Source organism: Lynx rufus, unplaced genomic scaffold (assembly GCF_022079265.1).
Source record: "Lynx rufus isolate CCGP_SWC_20201006 ecotype Redwood Valley unplaced genomic scaffold, mLynRuf1.p SCAF_4, whole genome shotgun sequence".
Classification (NCBI taxonomy): domain Eukaryota; kingdom Metazoa; phylum Chordata; class Mammalia; order Carnivora; family Felidae; genus Lynx; species Lynx rufus.
The window spans coordinates 74,891,942-74,912,821 of record NW_025814856.1 but is presented as its reverse complement, the minus strand read 5'-3'; the positions used below and the strand labels follow the sequence as shown (position 1 = coordinate 74,912,821).

The window sequence follows — 20,880 nt, the reverse complement described above, 5'->3', positions numbered from 1 at the left end:
AAATTTTAGTGACTTCATATTAAGAACGGTTTGTCACGCAGTGTAGAATGCACCTGACACAGTAGTGAAAAATGTAAGAAGCCCAACCTCCGCTTATAAATTACTTTGTGCTGTTTCTTGATGTTGACGGATTAAGAATAAGAAGTAGGATACATTCTGACTTTTCAATGGCTTTCCTTAAAAACTAGACTAATTGTAATATCATTTGGGTTCAGAACTCAGGACTCATTTTTTCAACTTGATTGTCAGTGTAAAATATTTTTACTTATATTAAAATGCTTGGGCCAAGGATAAACAGCAGCAGGTTTCCTTTTTGTAGTTTATTTTTGCTATATCTATTAGTCAATCAACCTATGTTTCAAGTTTCTGTTACAGTGTGGAAGGTGGGGCAGGAGGGTTTGAAAGAAGAATTCCCTTTTAAGGCAGTCATATGAAAGTAATTTTGAGATGAAAGTTGCTACCAATGTGTGTTTTCTTCATTCCAAAACTGGGACATGTTGGCAGTAATGTTTCATAAATGAAGTGAAAAAGGGAAGATTGATAGTATTTGAGAAGGTTTTTTCCTTTAGAAATTATAGTTTGTTTTTTTTCATTCTTTAATATTTGAAGCTGATAGACATCCATTTGTCAGTAGAATGAAAAGTTTTTAAGAGAAGCATAGAACATTTCGGGGGAGACAGTATGGTGTGGTGACATGAACATAGGTTTTGCTTAACAAAATGTTTGTTGAATGAATAAGCACCTGTTGTGTGTCAGGTACTGTGCTGGACACATAAAAGGACAGGCACTCAGCCTAGGCTTAAGTAACAAGGAGAGTTTTCCCCATGTGATCACCAGGAGGACCAGCAGGACTTTGGTAAAAGAAATGGATCAGGACAATCAGGTAATCAAATTCATGCCATCAAATTTAGAGTGAGTGTGGTGTATTCCTGCAGGGTGAGAAGGGGAAAGCAAAAAGACCCTGAGGGAGAGGGAGAGGGTTGGGAGGGTTGTAGAGAGATCATAAGGCTCCTCATCACAGGCCCTTGGGACCCATCAAAAGAATTTAGGAAGCATTATAATCAGATTTGCATTTTGATTATTCTCTATGGCAGTGCTTCTGAAATTATCTTTGGTGAAGAACCGTTATAAAAATTTTCAATATGTATCACACATATTTACATATGTATGTTTATAAAATACAATACAGATGAATTACTAGGAAAATGAAAATTTCAAAACAGAAAGCAAGCCCATTTTAAAAGTTAGATTGACAGGGTGCCTGGATAGCTCAGTCAGTTGAGTGTGAGACTCTTGATTTTGGCTCAGGTCATCATCCCAGGGTTATGGATCGAGCCCTGCGTCGGGGCCTGCACTGAATGTGGAACCTGCTTAAGATTCTCTCTCTCTCTCTCTCTCTCTCTCTCTCTCTCCTCTCTCTCCTCTCTCTCTCTCTCTCTCTCTCTCTCTCCCTCTCTCCCTCTCCCCCCCTCCCTCCCTCCCTCCCTCTCCCTCTCCCTCTCCCTCTCCCTCTCCCTCTCCCTCTCCCTCCCTCCCACTTCTACACTGCTTGCATGTGTGCTCTCAGAAAAAACAACCAAATGAACTCATTAAAAAATAAAAGTTAGATTGAATAGACATAAAATTACTCTTAAGTTCTCTAGAAGTTTCCAAATGTATACTCTCAAATTTGTTCTTTCCTAGTCATTAACTAGTTAGGTTTTGAGTACCTCTGCCATGGGGGAATTATCTCTTTTTGATCACGTGCCCCAGCACTACAGAATTCTAGAAGCTCCCATGTGTATATTTACTTTTAAATCACATACATGTACTGCTGTGCAGTTATACAATATACATTATAAATCATAAAATATAAGTTAGAAAATAACGTTAGAAAATAAGTTATATAAGCTATTTTAAATTTAAAAGTTTTATTAATAGAATAAAAATTTTTGTTGGCACAAAAGCATTGTTTAGTGAAAGCAGTGTAATCAACTGTGCTTTATTATAACTTTTGCAGGTCTTGTATCATTCACATGCCAGATAAATAGTATATTAAATCATCATGTTGTATAAAATTTCTATTTGTCAATTTTACCTAAATGAAGCTGGAAAAAATAAGTAAAAAAACAACTACTATTTGGCCCTCTTACAGGTGCTGGGAGATATAGTAGACCATAATACATACAAAAAAAAAAAAAAACTCTGTTCACATGATCTTCATTCTAGTGAAAGTTAACACTTTGTAAAATGATGATTCAAAGGCTTGGTTTTAGGTGCAGTCTGTTTTATATTCATTTTAATGCTTGTCACATTTGAAATAGATGCCTCATAAAGATACAGATAAAAAATGGGAGAATGATGTTGTTAGTTGTGTTGACTTAATGATAGTCCTAAGTTAATTTTATCTAACAATAAGGACAGATGTTTAATGAAATATCTTGCTAATTTCCATTTTCTCTGATGTCAGTCAGTTCTTACAGACTCATCAAAATGTGTTTCCTTTTTTGTGTGTATTTGTAATACATGTTTTCAAAATCTAATGAAACTATAGATTTAAACAGGTTAGAAATTAATTTTCAAGTTGGTGTTCAGGTGAGGTTATCTTTTAAAGTGGGCACATTTACATTCATGACAGTAAAAGCTTGCCAACTCCTGGTGTATCCATTCACTAATATCACACTGTCTTAATTACTGTAGCTTTCTAAGAAGTCTTGACAGTTAGTAGAGTAGGAGTCAGCAAAGGTTTTCTCATAGGGCCAAAATATTAAATATAGGCTTTGCAGGCCATGTGGTCTGTGTTACACCCACTCACCTCAGCTGTTGTAATAGACAGCAGCCATCGTCCATACGTAAACAGATGGGGATGACTAGATCCCAATAAAACTTTATTTACAAAAATGAGTTATTTTGTCATAAACCTAAAACTGCCCTAAAAAATAGTCTGTTGGGGTGCCTGGCAGGCTCAGTCGGAAGAGCAAGTGACTGTTGATCTTGAGGTCATGAGTTCGAGCCCCACGTTAGGTGTAGAGATTACTTAAATAAATATTTTTAAAAAATAAATAGAGTCTTTTAAAAAGAAATGCAGACAGAAGAAACAGCATCACTTTTGTGTTGTTCTTGTGGAAGATGCATAACTTGAATCTAAGCATCAGACAAAAATCAGTTTTAAGAGACGTTCTATAAAATAATTGGTTAGTAATCTTCAAAATTGTCAAGTTCATGAAAGTCACAGTATGAGAAATCATGCCAGACCGAAGGAGGCCAAAGAGATGCAGCAACCAAAGGCAACAAATGATTCTAAGCCAGTGCAGAATCATGGATGGGGTCTGAGGATTCCAAGATAGGACTGTGTTAATGTTCATATCCCTATGCTAATGACTGTATTGTGATTTTCGGGGATTGTCCTTGTTTGCTGGAAATAAGCTCAGAGTGTTCAGGTGAGATGAAGCAGCATACGAGCAACTTACTCTTAAATGGTTCAGGGAAACATCTTGCTGTATTGCACTCATACCTTTTCTATAAATTTTAGATTGTTTCAACATTTAAGAAATACATATCATTAAAAGTAAGTAAAATAAGTTTATTACAGAAAAACACCCAAACAGCCTAGCTTGCCAATCACTGCATACTTTGGTGGTTGTTCTTCACAGTCATCTTGGATGTTGTTGGTGTTATTGTTTCCATACAAATTTTAAAAGCAACTGCCAATTTTCACCAAAAAACCTGCTGTGATTTTTATTGGGATTGCATTAAATCTATAAATAAATTTGAGGAAGAGTGGCTTTTTTTTTTTTTTTTTTTTTTTTTTTTTTACAATGAGTGTTCTAATCCATAAACCTGAACTAAAGCATTCTTTAGGTCTTCTTTAAATTTTCTCATCAGTGTTTTATAGTTTCCCATACAAAGTTCCTTGTGGTCGCCATTCTCCAAATTGTGCACCAAAATTTTGCCTCTTGGTATATGGTTCCCTTTCACACTGAATAGGGCTGACCAAATGACATTGTGTGACTTCCAAGACTAGGTCATGAGAGATGTTTTGGCTTCTGCCTTGCTTTCTTTCTCTCATCTGGAGAAAGCAGAAGTCATGTTAAGAGAACATTTAAGTAGCCCAATGGAGAGGCCCAGGTAGTGAAGAACTCAGAGGCTTTCTGCCACAACAGTGATGTGAATGAGCTATCTTAGAAGCAGCTCCTCCAATGTTTAAGCCTTTAGATGACTACAGCTTAACATCATCTTGATTGTAGCCTCATGAGAGCCCGAGCTGGAACCAACTACCTAGGCTGCTCAAACTGTAGGATAATAAATGTTTGTTATTTTAAGTCACTAAGTTTTAGGGTAGTTTGTGCAGTAACAGGCAACTAACACAGTCAGATATATTTTTAAGTTTTTATTCTCAAATTCTATTGTTTCCTTTTTTGTGGCAAAATACATATGCCATTTACCATCTTAAACGTTTTAATTGTATAGTTTAGCAGTATTAAACACATTCACATTGTTTTTATTTATTTATTTTTAAATTTTTTTTTTAACGTTTTATTTTTGAGACAGAGAGAGACAGAGCATGAACGGGGGAGGGTCAGAGAGAGGGAGACACAGAATCCGAAACAGGCTCCAGGCTCTGAGCTGTCAGCACAGACCGCGAGATCATGACCTGAGCCGAAGTCGGCCGCTTAACCGACTGAGCCACCCAGGCGCCCCAAACACATTCACATTGTTATACAACCATCACCACCATTCATCCCCATAACTCTTTTCATCTTGTGAAACTGAAACTCTGTATTGAATAAATAATAACTTCACATTCTTCTCTCCCTATAGTCCCTAGTAACCACCAGTATACTTTCCATCTTGTTGTATTAACTACTCTAAGTACCTCATATAAGTGGCATCTTACAGTATTTGCCTTCTTGTGTTAGCTTACTTGGCTTTGCACAGTGTCCTCAAGGTTCACTGATGTTGTAGCATGTGTCAGAACTTATTTGCTGTTTCGGAAGCACCTGGGTGGTTCCGTCAGTTAAGCGAAATCCGACTCTTGATTTCAGATCAGGTCATGATCTCATGGTTCCTGGGTTCCTGACAGTGATTCCTGGGTCCCTGCTTGGAATTCTCTCTTCCCTTTCTGCCCCTTCCCTGCTTGTGCATGTGTGTGCTCTTTCTCTCTCAAAATAAATAAACTTAAAAATTTATTTGCTTTTTAAGCCTGAATAATAATATTCCATTGTGTGTATATATACATATATGTATATATGTATATGTACACACACATATATATACACACACATATATATATGTATATATACACACATACATACATACCAAGTTTTGCTGATTCATCTACCCATGGATGCTTAGGTTGCTTCCATGCTTTAGCTGTTGTGAATAATGCTGCTATGAATATCTCAAGACCCTGCTTTCAATTCTTTTGGGTATAAACCAAGAAGTGGAATTGCTGGATTGTGTGATAAGTCTAGTTTTCATTTTGGGGGGAACTACCATACTGTTTTGTACAATGGCTGTGCCATTTTATATTCCCACCAGCAGTGCACAAGCGTTCTAATTTCTCCATATCTTTGTCAACACTTGTTTTCTGGTATTTTTGATAGTGGTCATCCTAATTGGTGTGAGATGGTATCTCACTGTAGTTTTGATTTGCATTTCCCTAATAATTAGTGATGTTGAGTATTTTTTTCATATGCTTGTCAGCCATTTGTTTATCTTCTGTGAAGAAATGTCTGTTCAAGTCCTTTGCCCATTTTTAAACTAGGTTGTTTTTTTGTTGTTGAGTTATAGGAGTTCTCTGTATATTCTAGGTATCAATCCTTTATCACATATATGATTTGCAAATATTTTCTCCTTTTCGGTGGGTGGCCTTTTTACTCTGTTGATAGCATCTTTTGATGCACAAAATTTTCTAATTTTCATGATGTCCAGTGTGTCCATTTTTCTTTTGTTACCAGTGCCTTTGGTGTCAGATCCAAGAAACCATTACCAAATACAGTATTGTGAAGTTTTTGTCCTGTGTTTCTTCCAAGAGTTTTATTATTTTAGGTCTTACATTAGGACTTTGATCCGTAATTACTTTTAAAATACAGAAATAGAATGTTCTAAGTTAGGATCAGATTTTCAACAGTTTTGCTAAATTCACTTGTTAATATTGATAATTTAATTCTTTTGCAATGTTGCCTGTGAGTAATCTGTTTTGCTTCTTCCTATCCAGTCCTTTGCCTTTTATTTCTGTGCTTGCTTTATTGTACTGACTAGAATTTCCAGGACTTTACTGACTGGAAGTGATGATAGGAAGCAGTTTTGTCTTATCCTTCAGCTCATGGGGAAAACATTTCCTATTTTACTTGTTAAGTTTTTGTAAAAATTATTTATCAGTATAAAGAGGTTTCCTCCTTTTTCTAATTTGCTAAGGCTTTTCTCGTGAATGAATGTTGCATTTTTGTCTGACTTTTTTGCATCTGTTGAGATAATCGTGTGATTTTTCTCCCCTTTTGTGAATTACATCAGTTTGTTAGTGGAACCTTGTATTCCTCAAATCCAGCTGGATCATGATTTTTTTTAAATGTACCATTGTATTTTTTTAAAAATTTTTTTGGGGCGCCTGGGTGGCGCAGTCGGTTAAGCGTCCGACTTCAGCCAGGTCACGATCTCGCGGTCCGGGAGTTCGAGCCCCGCGTCAGGCTCTGGGCTGATGGCTCAGAGCCTGGAGCCTGTTTCCGATTCTGTGTCTCCCTCTCTCTCTGCCCCTCCCCCGTTCATGCTCTGTCTCTCTCTGTCCCAAAAATAAATAAACGTTGAAAAAAAAAAATTTAAAAAAAAAAAATTTTTTTTGACATTTATGTTTTGAGAGACATAGAGAGACAGAGCACAAGTTCAGGAGGGGCAGAGAGAGAAGGAGACACAGAATCTGAAGCAGGCTCCAGGCTCCAAGCTGTCAGCACAGAGCCTGATGCGGGACTCGAACTCACAAACCATGAGATCATGACCTGAGCTGAAGTCGGATGCTTAACCGACTGAGCCACCCAGGAGCCCCAACCATTGTATATTTTTAATATTTTCCCATTTGTGTTTATGAGAGATTGGCCTGTGTTTTTCTTTTCAGGTTTTCATATCAAGATTATGTTGATGTTACAAAATGAGTGGGGATGTGGTCCCCATCCTTCTCTGTATGTTTAGGGTCTTATTTTTATAAAATGAACCATGTTAATAACATAGCATTTTGTGCATTTCCAGTTTCAGTTTTGTTATGTTAGCTGTCAATTATGCAGAGAATAAATTTCAGAGCAGTGCTACCTGTGTGTGCTTACCCTAGAATCTCTTATTCATCCACATAGCTCCGTCAGTGGTATATTTACATTGTTTTTCTATGTAACACACTGTTTTTATGAAAGAAGCAATTTACTTTTGGAGATAACCTTCTCTGAGACCCCTTGCTCTTTTAGCAAATAAAAAGCAGCTCTTGTGTGCTGTTATTTTAGAATCTAGAAAATACTTTAACTGACATGTTAGAAACAATTGCACCTTAATCTACCTGTCCAAGAATCTTAGTCTTCTTGTTAGCCAAAAACCTGTATGTTTTCCAGTATTTGTTGCAAATGCATTTTAATTTGACCTTTTGTTTTCTGTGTTATTTTAGACATTTTGACATGACAGGAAGAACAAGTGTTAATAGAATATAATGTAGATTTCACTATTAATAGGAATGCCTTAATGGATGCTTGTGAACATTTATCGTTAAGTTCAGAGTAATTATATAAAGTTTTGCTGCAGTATAACATTAATTTAAAGAGGACTAAAAAACATGGAGGCTTTCTTGTTCCAGACACATAGTTTTGTTTGTGTGTTTTGTTTTTTAAAGTTTATTCACTTATTTTGAGAGAGAGAAAGCACACACAAGTGGGGGAGAGACAGAGAGGGAGAGAAAGAAAATCCCAAGCAGGCTCGGCACTGACAGTGTGGAGCTGATTGTGGGGCTTGAACTCACAAACTGCGAGATCGTGACCCGAGCCGAAGTTGGACACTTAACCAACTGAGCCACCCGGGTGCCCCTCACTTAGTTTCTAAATATCTTAATAATTCTAATTGTTTCATACTACCATTCCATAATTCTTTTATCTAAAATGAATGTGTTTTAGGCTTTAGAATTCTTAGAACTTAAGAAAGATAATTTTATGCATATACTAAGTATTTCATAATTTTGTGTAATACCCTTTAATGAAATACTATTTCTGCAGCAAAATGTACGACTATTCACACTAAGTAAATCAATAGTACAAATAGTCTTTAGTCTATTCAGTTCAGATTTTGCCTCACATCAGTTTGCACCATATTTACAGTGGATGGGGGGACTTCATTATTCATATCTTTTTTTGTTTTTTGTATTTTGATACTGTGGCTAAATCTTGGTTAATGAGGAACAGCATGAGGTTTATCGTTTATACCAAGTGTTGGAGACAGCTTATCTCAGTGTTCCCCTTCTTTTGTAAATGAAACTCCCAGATATTGGTGGGGCTTGCCCAGAATAAAGACTACAGATGCCAGTCTCCCTTACAGTTAACTGTGTGGCCAGGTGACTAATTTCTGGCCAGTGAGATCAAGCAGAAATGATTTGTGAAACTCCAGGAAGGGCTCTTAAAGTAGAGAGGGTTGCATACCTTAAACTTATTTGTAATGACTGGGAATCCTCTGTACCATGGGTGCAGCTGCCCCCTAAAATACTGGAAGCATGCTGGTTGTTAGATAATTTTGGAGCAACGTTGTCAGTCCTGGATTGCCTGTCTCTGTATACTTCTATCATCATGGAAATTAAGGTCTATTTTTAACCGATGTTTTGGGTTTTCTGTCAGAGGCCAGACCGAAACCTAACAGAATTACATACATAAATGCATATTGCCATTTCAGTCCTCCATTTTAGTTTGGCCTTCTCAGATCTGATTTACTTTGCCATCGTTTTCTTCCATGAAACTGATGAAGAGCTTAGACTAGAAGTGAAAATGAGTTAAAGCCCTGCCGTTGTCTTGTTGCTCACCTGCACTTGCACGAATCTTTTCAATTCATTATTTCTTTTCAGGAAGCTTATTAAATTATCTGTCTTGTAAAGATGTTTTAGGTAAAACGTAGAGAATAATTTTTACACATACCTACCTGGGTCATGTAAACTAAAAAACACACTCTAATGTCCCGACAGTGAACAGCTGTGAGAGCACTACTCTCCACCTCTCTTGGGTTGCTCAGTCTTCCCTCAGGGCCTACCTCTCAAACCCCACATAGACCTTCCCCCACTTGACAGAGACCCAGCGAGGATGCCAGTGTCAGTCAGTATGCTGGCTATTAGTAAAGCTTAATTTCTCATTTTCTAACATTAGAAACACATGTAAATACAAGTTCTGATTTTTCCCATATTCCAGTGGTTCATTTTATATTCATCCTGGGGTGCATAGAAGCCTGCTCTCAAGATCGATATTCTAGAGAATGCATTGGAAGGGGTCAGGCTATCAGGCGAGGATAATACGACTCTTAGAACAACTCAGGCCAATACGATAATGTCCTGAATTGGATCAGGGGAATTAAGAAAAGCAGATGCATTTGAAATGCTGAGGAGGTAGAATGTGTAGGGCTTGAGTGATTAATTGCACATGAAAAGTTAAGGAGAGGCATCAAGAATAACGGAAGTTTCTGGTGTGGGTTCCTGAGCCTGAGTGGATGAGGATGCCATTCATTGAGAAGGGGAATATAGGAGGAAGAACATCATGATTTTGAGTTTGAGTTGTTTGTGAATATCCAAGTAGATAGATCTGAGCAGTAGCACTTGGAAACAGATGGGCTCTGTTTACATCAGCTTGTTAATATCAAAGATTTGTAATATCTTCCACAGTCTTTTGAGTCTAGTATTTTGCATCTATTTGATGCCTGCCTTCCTTACAGGGTCATTTTAATAAATACTGCAAAATATTAGAACACGGTGGGCATTCATCCACAAATTTTAGCTTCCTTTCCTTGAAAAATAAGTAGGAGTATGTATTAGTTTTTATGAAGAAATATAACTGAGTATCCCTATTTTTTAGGAGTGGATTCTTCCCAGTAGGAAGTCTACATAACCTCTGCCCTTATGGGACTTATTCTGGGAACTCTGGAATTATCCTTCATAGTGACCTATGACTCAGCTAGGAAGATAATTTTTATAAATATGCTAGAGGTAGAGCCCAATTAGTTGTCTCTCTGATCAAAACATTCCATCAGTTTCTGTTGCCATCCCAGATATGTTGTGTCCTTGTAAACCAAAACTTTTGGTGTATGATACATTAGAAATAGTGTAGGTTGGGATTTCATAGACCTGTATTTGAATTTTAGCTTAGCCATTTATTAGTTGTGTGACCTTGGACATGCTACATAATTTTGGGGGCTCATTTACACGGTCTATTACAAAAATCTAAACAAAGAAAATTCCTATCTACTTTCCAGTGTTAATTGTATCTAACATAAAGCCTTGGACATTTTCAGCCCTTTAATAAGTGTTTGTTTCACTTCTGTGTCACCAGCTTATCAGCTACTCTGACACTTCTGTATAGCAGGACATTTTTTTCCAGGAAGTTAGACTTCCCTGTCAACACACCTTTATAGAGGCTGTGGTCAAATGCCTGTGGGTTTGGAAAGTATCTGTCATTGTATAAGTCTCTGAAGTCAGATGCAAAATTTTGTATGTTTACTGATTTTAAAGGGTCCAGGGCTCCTTGTGCAGTCATTAAAGAAAAACTGAAGTCTCTAGAGGCTAGTAGTATGTGGCACAACCTAGGACCGCTGACTCATTGCTAGTCTTCTTTCTGCCATAAGTTACCAGGGGCTTTGATTATGTTTAAAAAATACTTTGAAAGTAGGAAGTGAGAAAAAAATTAACATACAATTTATTTTACCAATAAGTTTTCTATTGCCTTAGAAAGTATTTTTTGCCTCTTCTCACAGTTAACTCATTTATTCAACAAATATTAAGTATCTACTATGTGTTGTGTACTATATAAAATAATGGGGATGTAACAAACAGGAAACAAAGAAAAATTCCCTGCCCCCATGAATCTTCTATTCTACCCAGGGGAGTCCTAAATAATGTGAAGGAATGAGCCATGTGTTTCCCTTCTAGTAGTAGAAGGACTGGTAAGATAACTTAGGACCTTACATTTCATTGTAAGACTGTTATTGTTATTCAGAGTAACATGGAAATTCTTCTCAGGAGTAGATACATTTTGAGGGTAGAGCTTACAGATTTGCCAGGAGATCAGATGTGGGCTATGAAAGAGGAGGCAAAAATGACTCTTATGGCCTGAGCAACTCAAAGAATGGGTTTGCTGTTTACTAAGATAAAGGAAAAACTGAGAGAGAGGCAGGTTGAGGTAGGTGAAATTAGGAGTTTAGTTTTGGACGGTTTGGAATTGGGACAGTTAAATTTGGAATGCAACCAGCTGAAGCTGTCAGAGGCAGCTGAATGGGAGTCTGGCCTTCAGGAGAGAGATGAAATCTGGAGGTATAAAGTTGGGTGGCATCTCTTATCGAAGTATACTGAGTGAGGTTATGAAGGAATGAACGTAGACAGAAAAAAGAGGTTCAAGTTGAACCCTGAGGTCCACCACACTTAGAACAAAGGGGATCGAAAGGGAGCGCCATAGAGATTTGAGGAAAGCCAAGTGATTATGGTGTCCTGGAAATCAAACACAGTATTTTAAGAAAAAGGGAGTGATCATCTGGGTCATCTATAATGAAGGTTGAGAATTGACGATTTGACTTAACAGTGTGAAGATAATCCAGGATCTTAACAAAAGCCTGATTAAGAGGGGAGGAGGAGAGGACCAAATTTAGACACACTGAGCTGGAGAAATGGAAGCAGGATTGAGAGTTTTTGTTTTGTCTTTTAAGATAGTTGAAATAACGTGTATATTCAGTAAAGAGGAACAAAATTGATGCATTGGTTGGGGGGCCAGGGCTTTGTGGAGCAATATATGGAGTCGGCTAGAGGGAACGGAATCTGCTGCCTGAGTTGGAAACATTGGTCTTACTAGTTTTCATTTATAGCAGGTTGGCAAGCCACAGCTCTGGAGCCAAATTCAGCTTACCGACTGTTTTTTTAAAAGAAAGTTTTGTTGGAATGCAGCTGTGCCCATTTATTTAGACGTTGTCTATGGCTGCTTTCTAGCTGTAGCCGTAGGATTGCATGGTTGCTGCAGAGAAGCCTAAGATATTTGCTATCTGGCTGTTTGCAGAAGGGGTTTGTCAACCCTAGCTTATAGTAACTGAAAGAGGAGATGAAATATGAGTGGGAGAAGGGAAGTAGAAGGCAAATCTAAGGAACTGAATATTTTGTAAATATCCGTTCTGGTTTAGGTCAGACCGGATAGGAAATCAGAACTTTGAATTTAGAGCAAAATGGGTTATAGCCTAGGTGCTTTTTCCTAAGGTGGGTTCTTAGAAGGACTCTGCTCTCCAAAGGTGTAAGCTAACTATATAGCCTGCTATTGCTGTGTTAGAAATTGTCACAATCTTATTGGCTTAAAACAACAAACATTTATTATCTCACAGTTTCTGTGGGTCAGGAATCAGAAGCAGCTTAGCTGTGTGGTTCTGACTCAGTCTCTCATGAAGCTACAATCAAGGTGTCAGCCAGAACTCCTGTCATCTGAGACTGGGCTAGGTCTAGAAGGCTGGCTTCCTGTCTCACTCGTGGTTGTTAGCAGGAGGCTTTGGTTCCTTGCCACATGGACTTCTGTCCACAGGACTACTCACAACATGGTTCCCCCCAAAGGGAGTGATGAGAGAGAGTGTCCAGGACAGAAACCTTAGTCTTTTATAACCTAATCCTAGAAGTGACATGCCGTCACTTCCACTGTATTGTAATGGTCAAACAGGTCAGCCCTGGTACATCACAGGAAGACACTACAGAAGGGTGTGAATACCAGGAGGTGGAGAATGTTGGGAGACATCTTGGAGGCTAACTACACAGACTCACTTGAATGTCTACAAAATTGTGTGTTATGTTGTGTACTTCCAGCTTTGCCGGGCGGTGACCAATGTTTTTGTAACTGTCCACGGCAGCAATTAGTGACAGTTTGATTATATTAAAGCCCCACCACGAAAACACTGTTTAAATATATTTTTCTTTTTTCCTAAGCTTTTTCTTTTCTGATCACAAAAGTAACATGGCAGAACACTGGAATTCAGATAAGTAAAAAGCCCTGGAAATTACACATTTCTCATGTGCCGCCCCTGTTTAGAGTTCTCTTTCTGAAATTTTATTTTGCAGTCTGATGTTTTTCCTGTTTCTACTAATACATAATCTGTTTCAAGAGTTCATACACGAGGGACGCCTGGGTGGCTCAGTCGGTTAAGCGTCCGACTTCAGCTCAGTTTGTGACCTTGCAGTTTGTGAGTTCGAGCCCCGCGTCAGGCTTTGTGCTGACAGCTCAGAGCCTGGAGCCTGCTTCAGATTCTGTGTCTCCCCCTCTCTCTGCCCTGCCCATGCTCATGCTCTGTCTCTCTCTGTCCCTCAATAATAAATAAATGTTAAATAAATAAATAAAATAAAAGTTCATACATGAATATTATTTGTAAGCTGCTTTCACAGATTTTGTGAACATATTCCAGGACCATTCAGTACTCAGCATCATTTTTTTTTTTTTTTTAATTTTTTTTTTTTTTCCACGTTTATTTTATTTTTGGGACAGAGAGAGACAGAGCATGAACGGGGGAGGGGCAGAGAGAGAGGGAGACACAGAATCGGAAACAGGCTCCAGGCTCTGAGCCATCAGCCCAGAGCCCGACGCGGGGCTCGAACTCCCGGACCGCGAGATCGTGACCTGGCTGAAGTCGGACGCTTAACCGACTGCGCCACCCAGGCGCCCCCTCAGCATCATTTTTATGATTGTTTTATAATCCCATTTTGTGGCTATCCATAATTTAATTCTTCACTTAATTATTATGGATGTTACAGTAAATATCCTTGTCATTAATTTCTCTGTGCACAACCATGATTATTATGATAGCCTTTTTTTTCAAATATCAGTTCTTACTAATGATTCACATACAAATTCAAGAAAAGTAATAACTGCAGGTATAAAGTGTATTCTATTTGTATTTGTTTTTAAATAGGGCCATGGTGAGGCTTCTGTGTTGAGGATCTGTAGAACCTTATTAGGTTCTCAAAAAGGACTGGGATATTCACGTCCTTGGTTAATTTGCAAAAATAGGTCAGTGACCATAAACTTATCTTACATAAACCTCTTGGGTTGGATATATGAACATAACACATCTACTGCCCCCCAAACTCCTAAATCTTATAATACATATATAAGGTAAGAAACAAAAAATGTTTGCAGAAATTTGCCACTTGCTGTAGTGATCTTAGTAAGTGACCTTATTATCAGAAGATTGAATTGCTTTAGGTCAGATGTTATGTAACATTGACATGATTGTATTAATCTATTAAGAAAATTGCATGAAGTGTCTGCTAAATTTAGAATTATTTCTGACTATTCCATTTTATTTTTTTTTCGGAGGCTTTTTTTGAACATTAGTCTTGGGGAAACTAACTTAGCTTCAGAGACCAGGGTTTAATTTGTCCATAATGCATAACACATTGCAATTACAAGTAATACAATATAGCATTATCAGATGTGGGAGCAGCGCGACTCTGTTGCCTGTGCCGACTCTCCTTTAGCAGTTCTTCCATAGCCGTTCTGTCCATAGCAGTTCTTTACTGGAGTTCCTGTTCTTCTTGGGGGAATGTCTCAGGATTTTACCACTACCAATTACTTTGTTCTCCAAAGTCATTTTCTAGAGTTTAGTTTCTTTTTTGAAAGTGTATGTACCAGTTATTTGTTGTTAGATACTGGGATTACAGACCTGGCGGGGGGCGGGGGTGGGGAGCCCTTTGCTGTTGAAAAGCCCCTGATAGTTAGTGTGGTGAGATGCATTGATAGACCTTTTGTCCAGAATGCTCTGGAACCACCAAGGAAGTAGCCACTCAGGCCCAGAGAGCAGTTGGAAGGCTGGAAATGCTGCACAGAAGAGGTTCTGTGTAAACAGCTTTCTTTACCCTTATGCACACATTTCACATCACCCTGTTAGGCCACAATGTTTTCATTGAAAATGTTTTGATCAAGTTGTATGGATCAAGAACTTTTCTCACCACTGCTTTAATATGGTATCAAGTATGCATTAAATTGGTCATCTCAGAAATAGCTGAAAAGTACATTTATAGAGTAAGAAGCAATTTAAATTTAATTATCTCAATCTCTACCACCTTCTTTCCTGATCTGTTTGATTCTTTTTCCTGGGAGCTTATAGACAGTTTTGTTTGTTTGTTTGTTTGTTTAAGAGAGAGAAAGCATGGAGGACAGGACAGAGAGAGAGAGAGAGAGAAAGAGAGAGAGAGAGAGAGAGAATCTTAAGCAGGCTCCACAGTCAGCTCAGAGCCCAGTGCGGGGCTTAGTCCCTTGACCCTGGGATCATGACCTGAGCCAAAATCAAGAGTTGGACATTCAGTTGACTGAGCCACCCAGGCACCTCCATTCACTTTTTACCAGAAAAAATCATTAGAACCTGCCAGTGAGCCAGAATTTGCCTTTGTCTTTTCCTCAGTATTTTTGTTTTAAATTCGAAACATTTCTCCCATCTTTCTTTCTTTCCTTTCCTTTGTACTCTCTATACCCAACATGAGACTCGATCTTACAACCCTGAGATCAAGAGTCGCATGCTCTACCCACTGAGCCAGCCAGGCGCCTCTCATTTTCTTTTTGAAAGGGGAAAAATATTTTTTAAAATTATAAACTCAATCCATGAGACATATCTCAAAGGATGTAATACTTTTCTTCATTTATCAGTGAAAGAAGTTAGAAATTAGCTTAAGAAAAAAAAAAGCTCAGCAAATGGCAGACAAATCTCCTTGGAAGTCACAGTCCCATGTAAAGTGCATCCCAGAAAAGAGGAGGGGCAGATCAGGTAGCTCCTGCTTTTATGGGTTTCATCAAATACTGGACCTACTCAAGGGGAGGCAGAAGAGTCACCTCTCAAAAAGGAGTGTGTTACCTGATGAGGCCATTACTACACACCTCCTAAGAGCACCAGTGGGGTGGTGGGGGCTGGGGTTGGGGACGTGTTTTCTAAACTAGATCTAGGAAGTGGAATGTGGAATCAGTTTTGTCCTGTTCCCCTTAAGGGCTGTCCACTGGTTAATGACACTTTTTTTTAAAGACTAAATAAAACAAAGCAAGCACACACCCTAAAAATGGAAAATAAAAAATACCACCAAGATGTCCCCAATTACTCTCCAGAGTGGAACCGGGGAGAAGCTTCAGCAACCTGAATTGGTTGTTACAGAATCATCACAAGCGGGCCTCTCTCTTAAACAACAATGAAAACTTTTTTTTTTTGGAAACAACAGAACAAAAACTAGTACTGATCACTTTTCTGACAATACAGAATCACTCAGAATTAACTAGTATCAGGGGAGGCAAGGGGGGGCCATACCTATGGGCCTTGTCTCACACCAGCGCATGTGGGTTAAGTGCAGGGCATTTGTCATTATTGGAAAGACAAATTTTAATTTTTCATCTTTAGTTTGATTTAAACATTGCTTTTAGTACGATGCTGACACCAGCTGCGCAGAAAGGGCTCTGGAGAGAGGTTCATAGCAGCATACACCTGCGGGTTTTCTGGTTCTGGCTGTGGGCCCTCCAGTATTGCTTCCTCAAACACGTTCATTCCATAGGCATTGCTGTATGAGTTCGGAGCACTCCATATACTCGATAGCCTGCGAGCAGTCTCTGCAGTGATAGGCCTCTCTGATTCTTAAAGTTCCTCAGTAGTGGAGGGGTCATCTCTGAGATCAGTTTGGATCCCAGCAAGCAAGAAAGGAGTCTTTGCACAGTGGTGAATTATCTCAGGCACCCACTTTTCTTTCATGTTTTGAGTGAGGACAGAGAAAAGAGTAAGAAACAGACTAGAGATACATGTGTTTGTGGATAACTCAATGGTCATAATCTGTTATAATCCTCTTGCCCTGCTATATCAAAAAGTCCAAGAATATATGGCTCTCCACCAACCATAACTATGACTGCATAGTTGTCAAAAACAGTTGGTACATGTTCAGATGGAAGGGTATCAGGAGACACATTTTACCAGTGGCACCATCACCCACAACAGTGCACTTACTTGTCTGCCATGCTGAGACAGCTTTGCATCTATTTTGAATATTCAGATTCCACGTTGACTTCAGCTTCTCCACTGGGACCTTTCTATCCTTTCATTTTCTTAACATTTATCTTTTGAAGGCAGAAAATACGTTTTTAAAAACTGATTTTATTTGAATATAGTTGGCACAATGTTACATTAGTTTCAGGTATAATATAGTGATTCAATAAGTCTATATATTATGCTGTGCTCACCACAAATATAGTTGCCATCTGTCACCATTATGGAATGAATAAATCATAGGAATAAAAGGCACATTGTAGGGAATGTAGTCGATGATTGTAATTGTTTATTTAACTGTCTTTTAAAGAACAGAAGTTTTTAACTTTGAGGTAGTCCAGTTTATCAGTTTGTTCTTATGTGGATTTTGCTTTTGGCATTCTAGCTAAGAAATCATTACTTAACTCAAGGTCATATGCTTAATCCAAGGTCATATGCCTAACTCTGCTTTCTTCTAGAAGTTTTGCAATATGGATCTCAGTTCATTTTTTTGCATATGGATATCTTAATTGTTCCAATATCATTGCTGAAAAGACTATCCTAGGGCACCTGGATGGCTCAGTTAAGCATCCAACTCTTGATCTCAGCTCAGGTCTTGATCTCAGGGTTGTGAGTTCAAGCCCCACATTGGGCTCCAAGCTGGGCATGGAGCATACTTAAAAAAAAACCAAAAAACAAAACCACAAAACTGTCGTTTCTTTATTGCATTGCCTTTTACACCTTTGTCAACAGGTGTCAAAAACTGTAAACAACCCAGATGTCCACCAATAGATGAATGGATAAACGAATTGTAGTAACGCTGTATACTGGACTACTGTGCAGCAGTAAAAGGAAAAGAGCTACTGATACAGGCAACAACAGGGATGTATCTCAAAATTACATGGAGTGAAAGAAGCCTGATGGAGTTCATACTGCATAATTCTAGAAACTATACAAAATGCTAATTAATTTATATAGAAAACAGAGCAATGTATTAAGGGGTGTGGCAATGCTAGGGGGGATTACGGTGGGTCATATTTAAATATGTGCAGTTTATTATATGTTATACCTCAAGCTGTTACACATAAAATTCTAAAAATTTTATAGAATAACAGTAGTTAAACTTGATCACTAAAATTTTTCTTTTCCTACTTGTTAATCTTTTCTTCATACTATAATCCCTGTTTTATTGTTTTATTTAAAAAATGATAAGTAGATCTGGACATAGTATTCAGAACATGTAATCATTGCAAACTCGCTTCAGGTATATCTTTTGCTTCAAGTCCTGTGTCATGCCAGTTCCTACAGGGCCTATTAATCTTTCCTCAGTATCATTGTTCAACTACCTACGACCTACTTTGTTATTGTTTAATCCATACTCCCCCCTCACCCAAACTCTCCCAAATGTCCACACATACTTCACTAGTAGAAATTGGAAAATGCATAGGATTAAGATATATAAAGTTTGAGGGGAGAAGCATAAAAAAGGGATCAGGGGCACATGGTATAAGGAGACAATGTTATAGAATTTAGATTTCAACCTAAGAGCACTTACGGAGTCTTTGAAGAATTTTAGCTAAGCCATGTCAAACTAATTTCACTTTTTATTGTGATAGGTTATAGTTACATAAAAAGGCAGACATTATTTTTTTTTTTAATTTTTTTTTTCAACGTTTATTTATTTTTGGGACAGAGAGAGACAGAGCATGAACGGGGGAGGGGCAGAGAGAGAGGGAGACACAGAATCGGAAACAGGCTCCAGGCTCTGAGCCATCAGCCCAGAGCCCGACGCGGGGCTCGAACTCACGGACCGCGAGATCGTGACCTGGCTGAAGTCGGACGCTCAACCGACTGCGCCACCCAGGCGCCCCAAAAAGGCAGACATTATTAACAATAAGGGGTGTTGAGTCCCTTTGGTATTTTAGTTAATACATAATTTTTGGGGTGGCAGGGTCAAAACTTTTATTCCAAGATCTTAAATTTATTCCCAAGCTTTATACATTATAATTGCATCCTTTCAACTGAAATAGAACTAGTAATTCAAAGTTCAGAACTACCTGAAGTTTCCTGTTTCTGCTTCTTGGGTTTATGTGAATGACAACTATATTTAGGCTTAAGAATTTAGTCTACTGGAACTAAATACAGGCTTCATCTATTCATCCTTGCTGGTTTTCAGTAGGAAATCTTGTAAAATGGCCTGTAAGAGGTTTTACTATTTTATTTTTCTTCCTTTCAAGCCTTTTGAGTCAAGGTTCACTAATTTGGAATTAGTTATGACTCTCTGTAAGGCACTATTGATTCTTGATATCATCTCCTGATAGCAAGAGATGGCAAGAACCCAGAAAGGAAGAAATGTGATTTCTGAGCAGCAGCCAGTTATCTGGAAACAGGATCCTTTGTTGTTAAAGAGGGTTTACTGGAACAAGTTTCTGTGTCATCATACAGCACCGGCCACTCCCTAACCCAGACCATGTTTTTCAACACCTGGCATAACATGAAATTTCTAGATCACATGAGACCAGTCCTTCAGGAGGTTACTTGAACTCAGTCATCCAGTATGATGGATTGGTGACTGTGGAAGCCTGTAAGTGGGTACCAGTTACTAATAAACATGCTCAGCCCATCCCTTGAGTTGAACTCTGAGTTTTGGGATAGAGCAAAAGAACGAGAATATGGGATACTGGCTTCTAAAGTTGTTTGTGAGTACACAGTGATTGCACGCCTGCTCTAACTGCACTGGCACAGATACGTAGATTCTGCGGGATCATACCGTCCTGGGTCAGTTCCTAGTTTTAACTCTACCACAACTTTCTGTGGAATTTCTTGCAAGTGACTTAACTCTTCTCTAGCCCTTATTTCCTTTTATGAAAAATGAGAGGATTAAGAATATTTTAAGACTTCCTTCTGTGGTTCTTCAGTTGCATTATGTTTATTTGATTTAAAAAACATCTTGCAGTGAAACTTGTAGGTAAAAATGAAAATAATTTGTTAAAATCCTATCACGTGTAAAATTGGAAGAAAGAGGCTAGTATACTGAAGGGGATATTTTACTGGATGAGATCCCTGGGTAAATCTCACTTTCTGTGGGGCCTGGACCTTCCGAATGTTATCTCTTTGAGCATCAAATTGTCATCTGTGCTGAAGCCTGTAACCTTAAGTGATAATGAGCTGCAACACCTTTGCTTCTAACCCCTATTTTGCATTTAGGTGCACATGTTTAATGTTTTAATTTTAAATGTATGGTTGGCTTTTGGTGATACAGTTTGAAGAGATTGAAAGCTTACCTGTGTGTGGGTCTACTTCCTAGCCTATGATTCCCAACCGTTCCTGATGAGCCATGACTATCCCCAATGAGCCCCTGATACCCACTGTCATTCATCGTCCACCCACTCCTGCTTAGAGTAATTTGACATACACTCTGTTCCATGTTCTGCCTGTTAGACGTATTGGAAATGACCAAGGAGTCTTGTCCCTTTCCTTGGCCACATAGGCAGTTGCTGTATGTGGGACTTGTTTTATTTATTTAATTTAATTTCTTAACTTTAGAGAGAGAGTATGAGCTGAAGAGAGGGGCAGAGGGAGAAAGAGAATCTTAAGAAGGCTCCATGCTCAGCACGGAGCCTGACGTGGGGCTCGATCCCATAACACTGGGATCGTGACCTGCGCCAGATCAAGAGTTGG

The 20,880-nt window shown here is 38.5% G+C and overlaps 1 protein-coding gene and 1 pseudogene across 2 annotated transcripts in view; one reads left to right on the top strand and one right to left on the bottom strand.

Annotated features, from left to right (window-relative positions):
* Window positions 1–20,880, top strand: part of RALA (RAS like proto-oncogene A) — a 74,465-nt gene that overhangs the window by 16,242 nt on the left and 37,343 nt on the right. The gene's annotated exons all lie outside the window — the stretch shown is intronic.
* LOC124523394 (cell division control protein 42 homolog) lies at window positions 16,656–20,578 on the bottom strand (annotated as a pseudogene).